The following is a 10,906-nucleotide window of genomic DNA, read 5'->3' on the forward strand; positions in this document are numbered from 1 at the left end:
CGAGGGACCCCACATAAATGTGCATTATATGTACATAAACGTGGTCTCAAAGATTGAATTCTCTACTTTAAATATGCAGCTCCAGTTAGAAAGTACCTTAGACACCAAAGGACATGGGATTTAGTGGCTTCCAGTTCTGTGACAGCATGCACAAGAATAAATGAATGTGTAAGTAGCTAGTTGTTTGACAGGTCCCTATTTTGCTAAAAATTGGCATTTTGATACTGAACAAGGAATATTCTTTTTCTAACTCAATTTACTCAACTTAAAATGATTATTTTGGAGATATTTACTCCCAAATTTCCAACCATATCTAAGATAAGATGTAATGAATTGGTTAGCAATCAATATGTCATTAATATAATAACATGTAATCTAGTCACAGACTAAAAGTTAAGATTATTAAATAGGAATCAGAGAACACTGTTAAATACCAGAATTTTGCCAAAAATTCTTTCTCTAATGTTTTATATAGGATATCAGAAAAAAAAAATTGTTGAGTTAAAGTGATAGGCGAATATTAAGATATAAAAACTAAAATTAGATACAGGTTAAATGACTTGTATTGATAATAAATGTATGGAAGGAAGGGCACAGTAACTGGTCATTATAATCTCAGCACATTGGGAGGCCCAGGCAGAATGGAAAACTTAAATCCAGGGGCTTAAGAACAGCCTGGACAATATAGCAAGACACCACTGCCTTGGGAGGCCAAGGCAGGAGGATCTCTTGAGCCCAGGTGTTTAAGGTTTCAGTGAGCTACGATTATTCCAATGTACTACAGCCTCAGCCAGGAAGCAAAATCCTATCTCTAAAAATAAAAAAGAAAGCAACAAATGTAGGGAAATATTAAAATTAGTAATTTCGGGTTGCGCCTGTGGCTCAAAGGAGTAGGGCACCAGCCCCGTATACCAGGGGTGGTGAGTTCAAGCCCAGCCCCAACCAAAAACTGCAAAAAAAAAAAAGTTATTTCACTTGATATTAAGTACATATATTTGTTTCTCCATTCCCATGAAGTTTACTTAGAAGAATGGTCTCCATTTTCACCAGATTTGATGATCATTCATACAGAAGGTATCTGGTGGAGGGCATGGTTATAGTTTTGTTTCAATTTGTGCAAAAAAACATTGTATGTAAACAAAATGTGTGTACCTCTTACTACTCCGAATTTTTTAAAAACTGAAAATAAGTCATTTCATAATTTTATTTTGTGAGACAAAAATGAGACCCTTATAGAACTAAATTATTATGTTAACTAAATTCTTGGGAAGTAAAACTGAAAATTTCTGTTTGGGCATCTCTAAATTTTATATACTAGGAAAAGGTGGGGGGGAACCTGCAGATAAATTCCAATCTTAGCAAGGATAACATTGTGGGGTCCTTGTATACCCGTTAGTCATATCACACATTAATTTTTTAAAACAATTAAATTAACAGAAACTACTCTACGCCAGTAAGTTTTACAGTTATTTCAATAAATTTAAGACTAGGAATTTAATGTTATCAACATTTCAACTTTATAGAATATCCACATTTATGTGAAACAGAAGGAGGTTTTTTTATATAAATGACATTTTTATGCTGGACAATTAGTAAGAATATTTTGTTATTGATTCAGTAACTAGGTCAAGACTCAGCTGGTAATAAGAATTATTATTAGCTATTTGATATTGGCTACAACATTATTTTCTTCATGCATTATTTTCTTCATGCATTATTTTCTTCATACCATGTGCTTAGAAGAATTTTCCTGAATATGTTTACCTACATGACAGCATCAAAAGTCAGTATTAACACAGGGAATCTTATGGAAACACAAATTAGCCTGCAAAAAGCTTCCATGCCCAAATAAGGAATGATATATATATTTCATAAGAATTGATATATTTATGGTCATCTTTAGGTATTTGTCAATAATCCAAAAATATATAATCAAAATAATTTTGTTACTTACCATTAGAACTATTTTCTCAGTAATAATTAGAATATTTAATAAGAATATTTTCTTCATTTAATGAAGGTTTATACTGATCAGTAAATGTTTAAAAATACTTTTCTCTAAAAATATGAGATGTACATATTTAAGTCACATAACCTAATTATTATTTTACTTACAATCTTATGTTTTTTATCTATGTTTAGATACTTTATATGAGTTTGAAGATAGCTTATTATTCAGATTTACTTTTCCACAAGATGGCAATGGCTGTAAATGTTTTAACTAAATATGAATCAACTTGATTTTATACTGATTAATTTACTTTTTAATTTAACATAAAGTATGCAGACTTAGGTCTTCTTGGTCTTTGGACAAAATTTTTCTAATACATAATGGTGACATAATGTATTATGTAATTATATAATTACATAATACATAATTATGACATAATTAATTCTAATTAATAAAAACAATAAGAGTTCCATTCAATGTTCCTAACCTGTCATCTAACAAGCTAAAATTGCTCCTTCCCACTTGACATTACCTGGGAACCAAATAACATGCAAAGAAAATGAAAGAGCAGCATTTTCTAATCTCAATGAATTTGCATAGACCTTAAAATATTTTCATTTAAATTTTTTTTTGGGGATAGAGTCTCAATCTGTCACGCTGGTAAAGTGCTCTGGCATCATAACTCACAGCAACCTCAAACTCATGGGCTCAAGCAATTCTCCCACCTCAGTTTCCCAAGTAGCTGGGACTACAGGTGTCCACCACAATGGCTGGCTCTTGGTTAGATTTTCAAATTGGTTTTAGCTAAAACACAATGACTGAAACCACTCCACTAAAAAATGTATAGTTTTCCGAGTGGTTGGGAAGACAATTACATAGAAAACGCCTCAGATACAAACTTCCCAGTAAAAAGCACAGGAGTGTTGATTTAAGTGAATCAACATGAAAATACAAGTGGTCTCTTCTAAAATAGTACTATGAAAGGTTTGAATTAGTGAAAATAATAGTAGTCATGGGTATTGCTGAAGGCAGAGTGAAGACAGATAAGTTCACCATGTAAGGAGCATGGAAGTGTAAGAAATGTTTTAGAAACGCACAACAAACCTTTCCAAGTATTTCCCCCATATCTGCTCCTTCCTTAGTTCTCATCTCAGCAGGGCAATTTCATTGCGTAGTTGGAATCATCCTCCTCTAACATTGATATCTAATCCATTAGCAAATCCTATTACATATAGCTTCAAAATATATCTAAAACTAAGGTATTGCATCAACTCTTCCAAGATGCCATTACCTCCTACTTAGACAAGCCTCTTAGTCAGACTCCCAGATTGTCCCCTCAAACTATTGCCCTTTCCATGGTATGGTCTCCGCCAGGGAACCAAAATAATCCTTCTCAAGTTCAAATCAGATGGTGTCTGATGTTTTTCCTCTTTCCCAAACCTCCATGAGCTTCCCGTCTCCATCAGAGTAACTTTCCATGACTTACCAGGGCCCAGCATGCCTGGCTCTTTGAGCTCAGCACTTACTTCATTGTCTCATCCTGTTTCCCTCATTACCTGGTTTTCCACTTTCGTGTTCTCTCCTTGGTGTTCCTCAGACAACTAAGTGTGTTTCTCTCTCAGGAATTTTGCACTTTCTGCTTTCTATGCCCAGAAAGTTCTTTCCATGTTCTTCCTACGCATGAGACTGTTTCTGCCACTTCATTCAACTCTGCTCAAGCATCACCTCATCAAGGACTCCTTCCCTGGCTGTATTTTGTGAAAAGGCCCCTGTTTACTGCTCTCTCTTGATCTCTTGTATTAATTTTCTATTGAGTTGAAACAAAATAACACAAATTTGGTTGCTGAACAATATAAATTTACTATTGACCATTCTGTAAGCCAGAAAACAAACATGGGTGTCTTTGTCGAGGTGACAGCTATCGAGGTGCCAGCTATCGAGGTGCCTTGCTGTCGAGGTGCCAGCAAGGACTGTATTGTTTTCCGGGGGTTCTGCGGAAGAATTTGTTCCCTAATGTTTACCAGCTTCTAAAGACTGGCCCCATTGCTTGGCTCCTCAAAGCCAGGAACAGTGGGTCAAACCCTTTTCAGGCCGTCACATCGCAGGTATTCTTCTGTCTTCACTTTCTTGAGAAAGGTTCTCTGCTTTTAAAGACTGGTGGTTATGCTGGGCCTCCCAGAATCAGGGAGGAGAACCTCCACATCTCAATATTCTTACCTTAAACTCATCTTCAAAATCTCTTGTCATGTAAGTCACTGTAGTCACAGGTTTCAGGAATTATCATGCGGACGTATCTGTGAGCCATTCTGTCTACCTCACCCTGCTTCATTTTACCTACAGCTCCTAACAGTATGTGCCATACTATTTGCTTATTGCCTTATTTCTCTGTCTTTCCATAGTTGAATGCAAGTATCTCAAGAGCAAAGTCTTTGTATATCCTTTTTATTGCTACATCTTCAAGGCTTAGAATAATACTTGAGTTCTGGTAGGCATTAAGAAAATACTTTATCCATGAATCAATTTCAGGTGTGTCTCATAACTAAAACAGTTATGACAAGGAATAGTAGATTTAATATTTAAATCAGGAAATATTACTCAAGAAATTTATGATTTTATTTGAATATAAGAGGAGAATTAACACAAGTATAATAAAATATGTATCTCATGTTTTCATTGTTGCAATCTATGTACAAACCAACATGTCATAGTCACACAAGGAAAGATAGGTCAAGTAAAGAACAAATTTCTGTACTGAAGGTTTGTAGCCAGAGTAAAGTTCTATATTTTACATTAAAAACATACAATGGCATATTAGCTTTCAATTGCATTACCACCCTCACCCCCTGAATTTTCCAAAGTGTGTATGGGGATAAGCTGGAGAAAACAAATGAAATATAAACATTTCATACTAAGAGTATTTCACATCAATGTCTTCTAATTAAAACATGTTAATACCCATTAAAATAATTACCATCTAGATTCATTCCCTTCCGTGGGAGTCTGTGCGGTCCTGATTTTTATCGTTTTACTTTTGTCTCAACATTACATTTTTGATGGATTGCACACAAAAACCTCTAAATGTTTCCCCCTCCCTATTGATTAGGTTGAAAACTGGGAATATGCTGTCTTGCCTGCACTCTAAACTATACCCATCAAGGTGAACGCAAAGGAAGAATGATGGTAATCATTATTCAAAGATTTGCAAAGCTCTATTAATAATTACCTCTAATTTACTTCATTTTATGGTGTCACATAGCCATTTATGCCTGACTATATACTATAGTGAAATTAAATACATTCACATATTACATATGATACACACGGCTAAATCAATACTGCTGGAACAATTGCTGATCTGTATGTGGTAACATTAATAACTTCATCATACTGTCATTGGTTTCTATTCGTGTATACTTTTCTTGTTTAAGAAAACTTTTAAAAATAAAAATGAATTAAATGATAGATTACAGTCCAAACAGAGAAGCACTGAAGAATGCGTGTGGGACATTTGGATCCATTTGATGGGATAGTGGATCACATTCCTATCTTGGTATTGTACATCTTATTTTCCACCCACATTTTATGGAGGAAAGCATCCCCCTACTGGGGGCATGATTGTCTGTGCTAAATAGGACCAGAAGCCTCAACTGACAGGGAAAATCTTGGAGATCTGCAGATACTATGTCTGAGACTCAAATTCAGTTCTGCCCCACTGTTAAGACTGCGGAGGGTAAACATGTCACAGGGAAGTGGCTAAATGTGGGGAACAGAAAATGAATTGGTGCTAGGAATCATAGGCAGTAGGAATCAAATGGCAAGTGGAAACTGTTTCCTGGTGGGAACATACACAGTAAGGAACACCTAGTGACCATTAATGACCTTCCAATTAACAAAACATGGGTGGCAAAGAATTCTGAGAAAAACACATAGGTAGAAAGGGAAATTGTTATATAACCAAACTGTTATGTAACCTATTATATAATCTGTTATATAACCTCAACCATCAATCACCCCAAAGGTGAGAAATGAAAGCCATTTCTCCCAGACAGAAGGCAGTCAAGATAAGCTGGTAAGCACATAAAAATTGGCATCTTGAACTCTCTGGGGCCTCTCCCACTGAAATGTTTTTTTGCTTTGCAAAGAAGTGTGTGTGATTGCTTGGCACCTGTGATGGCTCAATCATTGAACTCAGTAGCAGTACCTATTCTTACCTCCAAAGCCCTGGAACTCTCGTCTAGAACCTTGCACCTCCTCCCCAGTTCAGATCTTCTCTGTTTACACCTCTCTTCTCCCAACCCTTGTGAAAAATGTACGGAGCCCCACAAAATTCACATTGATTAACATTAGAGTGAACATAAACTTATTTAAAAAGTCTCATCAAGGTCAAGTAGGCCTGAGAGCCTTACAAAGGGGAGTGTAAGCCAGAAAGGTCAGGACAGAGATGGGGAAAGAAATTCTTCCTGATAAATGAAAAAATAATAGAAATAACTTTTAAATACATTTTTAAAGCTCTAATACTTTGAGTACCATGTCTATATACATATTTAAAAGTTTTACAATTATCACGGTATTTGACATGAGCTAACATTAAAGACACCAATAGTTTAATATCTTAAATCTATCCAGATGTTTGGAATTCTGTGTTTCTATCACTAGTCTTTTTGTTAAGTGATATTGTTCTCTTTTTTTAAATGAAATGTCAGAAGAAAATTCACTAGCATCATGGTAAATAACCATAAAAATTCACAAAAGAGGACACATCAGAATATTCCATTCCTGGACCACTATTCACAGAAATTTTCACAAATGATCATTCTTATGCTTCAATTTACTTTGCTTTTTAAAGCTTAATCTATTATTTTAAACTAGGCAGTGATTGAACTGCAAGTAATTTTAACAAATCACTTAAATCTTTGTTTTGATTGTGTATTTTTCTAAAACTTTTAATCTATATGCACTAATTGAGTTAGAATAAGAAATACAAAGTGTCAGGCAACTATACTTAGCTTGAGATCTTGTATCTAGTTGAATAGTTACTGTATCAATTAAATGAAATCTATTAGAGATAAATATTCATCTAAAAATAAAACTCATCTAAGTCTGAGCACATATATTTTGGCCTTTGTAACTGTAGGCTGAATCGGATTGCGTTAAAATAATCTAAATAATTAATTTTGGTGATGTTTCAGCCAAAAGGTACTATGTTCAGGGACCATACCATAAAAAGGATAGTATTCTACTAAAAAACTAAGATAAATGGCAGAGTTTGATATGTCAATGAACTGTTTCAACAGATTTTCCCCATGATTTTCCTAAAATATGGTCTGATAGCAATAAATTATCAAATGTTTTACTTTTTTTTTTGCTTTTATTTAAAAAAGTATTTTCCTAGTGCTGAACAGTGGCTGAAAACCTGGCAAGTATAAAAATAACTTCACAGAGGTTATGTGGATGTAATCTGGGCACATTGTAATAACTGAAGTCTGTTTTGCTGTAGCCCAGTGATCTATAGCATAAAAAGTTTGTAGGGCAACTATAGGATATGTATGTGTATAATGTGCCTGATTAATTGGGCATCTTTTGTGGTAGTGGTTAAAGAAACTTGGAGTAATGGAACCGCCTGGCTACACAGGTGTTAGGTGGATAGGATTTAAGTGTTACCAGGCAACACAGAATCATTTCTTTTAAAGTCACTGGCATAAAGGACATTACACCAAGTCTCCAATTTTACCCTAAGCCCCCTTCCAGCTCCTCCTCCTACTTTCCTTCAAGTTACGTCAAGATCTAAAAAAAAGCCAAGTGTCCTCCTGCAGAGCAATTATTATTCAATATAATAATATAATGATAATATAATAATATAATGTGATGTGATTAAATAATTATGTTCTCTTGCTTGAGTATTTTATTATCATTACATCTTCAGTGCTAAGCAAAAATATCTAGCACCTTATAGCTGCTCAATAAATAGGTGAAAAATAAACAACTGTTTACATAAAATAATACAATTTTACTTACTGATTTCAAGAAGACCTTATGCTAAAGCCTTGACACTAGACATCAAATGATGTTGAGAGCCAGGCCAACTGAATACAAGGTAATAACACTTCATCGTCCTATTTACCAATGGCAGATTTATCCACGTTGCATGTTAAATGTCAACACTGATTACTCTTCAAACATTTATCTGTGCAGGACTGTTTTAGTGCCTAGGTGCATGGTACTGTATCGGCATTATCAGCCAGTGAGTAAGGGGATGAGCTACAAAATTGTATGTCCAGAGGTAAAATGAAAACATGGGAGCCCCTTGTTAAAAGAAAAATTTATTAAGAAATTTAAGAACAAAACATCAGTGCATTATCTGAGAGGGGGCCGTCTGGGCAGGAGGCTCTGTGTGCAACTGTACAAAATGCAAAAGTACACAACCCTGGAGCCAACCCTGTCAATAAAGACAAGGACATTTGGGGTTATCTTTGATGTTAGAATTTGATTTTATAAAACTTCTCCTCTTCCTCCCGTTTCCTCTCCTTGTCTCATTCCTGCTTCCTCTCTCTCTTCCATAATGTAACACTAAGGATTACCACAGGGGAAGTGTTGTCACAGAGGGGCTGGGGAAAGGACAGACATTTGTATGCAAAGCAAGCGACCGTCATCAATGGAGATTACAAGAAAAGAGTAAAGGCCCCCTCCTCTTCCTGGTCTGTTTTCTTGGCATCTCTGTTGGGACTCTGTATTATCAACATGCTGCTGGGAAGGAACATCGCAGCCCAGGAGTTTTCACTGCCCTCCTTCCCCTAGGAGGCTGAGTGCTGAAATGAAAACCAAAGCTGACATTCATCAGAGTTGTAATACTCTATTTGGAAACCTCCAGAGTCACTACTTCTACATTCATCACACACTTGGCAAAATTCCTTCCTTTCTTCCCCTTCATTTACTTTTGCCTCTCTCATTAGATGGTGAAATTCCTGATTAGCCGGGATCATGATTATAACTCTTCTTCACAATCTCATAATAGCATTACGTTTTTCAGTGTTTCTCTGTGTGATATGTAGGCATAAATTAATACGCCATTGCATAAACAAATCTCTCATTTATAAACAATAGCTTTTAACTCATTGTTTCTTTATTTTGTAAAATGCCTTAAATCAATTGTTTTAGGAAAATGTGACCTAAAATAAAATCTTAAACAACCCCCCCAGGTGAATGAATAGACCTCCACTCTTGGCCAAGGGACCCCCCCAAAAGTCTTACAAGTTCAATTGTCAGCTATGAGGAGATGGGAGGTCAGACATGCCTGTCCTTTCTGCAGTTATTCTTTGTAACAATAAGGTACAAAATCATTAATCACGGCCTAAGGCCATGTATGAGAAAAGTTAAACTACACCTGCAGTTAATCAATTTACTTAACACATCATTTGAGTCTCCATCTGTCCTGTGGCGTGTCTCTGATTAACAGACCTTCTTACCAGATTTCAAGCATTTAGAAAAAGCTTCGTTTCTTTGACCAATTAATAATTAGTGACTCTACAAATCCACCTATAACCTGTGGTCCTCTGGGTTGAGATGTCCTCCCTTTGCAGGGTAGGCCAATGTGTGCCTTTCACGCATTTAGTTAAAGACTTTATGTGTAATTCCTATCTTCCTAAATTGTGGGAAACCAAACCGTGACCTGGCCACAGTGAGAACATTGGTTCAAGGCTTTGGGGGCATGGCTTTCCATGGGCCTGCATGTATATATTTGGCTCAGAATAAAACCCTTTAAATAAAGAGTTCAGGTTCTTTTCAACTGACAGCGAGGGTTCCACACTTTAGCCCTCAGAATTAACTGGAAACTTGGAAAACACAGAATGCTGACCACTGTCTTGGTTTCTGATTCAATAGGTCTGAGATAAAATCTGAAATTTTCATTTATAACAGGTTCCCAGGTGATGCTAACATTGCTGGTCCTTGGACTACATTTCGAGACCCAATAAATAGTATTAAAATTAGTTTAAGAACTAGAATACCTGTCACCTTCAGGTTTTTCCTAAAAATTGGGGTGCTGTAATAGATACAGGTGAGTTTTTCAGCGGTTACACTGATGCAAGATTAACAGCTCACTATGAATGAGAAGAGTGCGGATCCACTGCCTAACGATGAAGATCTGGAGTGGCCAGACCTTTACTGTGCTTGCAAACGCCTGAGCTGTTACAGATATTATGGGGAGAAAAAACAAAAAGAAAAAGTTAGGAAGGGACAAAAAGAGATTACCTAATAGAACTCTGAACAAAAACATTTTATCTCACCTTCTTCCTCACCATTTGAATAGTAAAATGGAAAAAACAAAGAATGAAGGAGTTTAAAGGCAAAGATCGCTGAGTAGAGCAGAAGATCTCAGTATTTGTTTTTTAGAAAATGTAAAAATTGTGAAAAGAAATGAACTTGTTTGGTCCCTTTCTGTGGAGTCAAAGCGAACTGAGAGTTAAATCATAAGAATGATTATATTAAAGGAGCATGTTAATTATATTAGTAAGCATCTTATATATTAATAGTTATATATGTTAATATTAGTATATTATTAAATGTATTTCTAGTATTATTTAATATACTATGATATTATGATAGGCGAATTAATAGAGACCCTGAAAGCATCTTATCGACTATTCTTAGCACTGGCCCCCTTCGCTTTATGGAAACTACAGCATCTCCAGCTACACCCTGGTGTGGTGGTCAGGGTGGTTGTGGAGCCTTGAGCAAAGTAGTGGCTACTTATTTATTTAGGTATTTATTTATTTTTTTAATGTCCAATCCATGTCAGGGACAATTTCTGGCTGAAAGCAAGGTCAAATATGAAATCTTCATGGTATGGGTGTGTAAGATACAGTCCTGAGAGGCCAGGCAGAGACACTTGCTAATAAGGCAGAACCTGCACCATATAAAGTGAGCGGGGTGTCAGGGTAGAGTCCAAGACCAATTCAC

This window comes from Otolemur garnettii, unplaced genomic scaffold (genome assembly GCF_000181295.1).
Source record: "Otolemur garnettii isolate 467f Iridium unplaced genomic scaffold, OtoGar3 scaffold00033, whole genome shotgun sequence".
Lineage (NCBI taxonomy): Eukaryota > Metazoa > Chordata > Mammalia > Primates > Galagidae > Otolemur > Otolemur garnettii.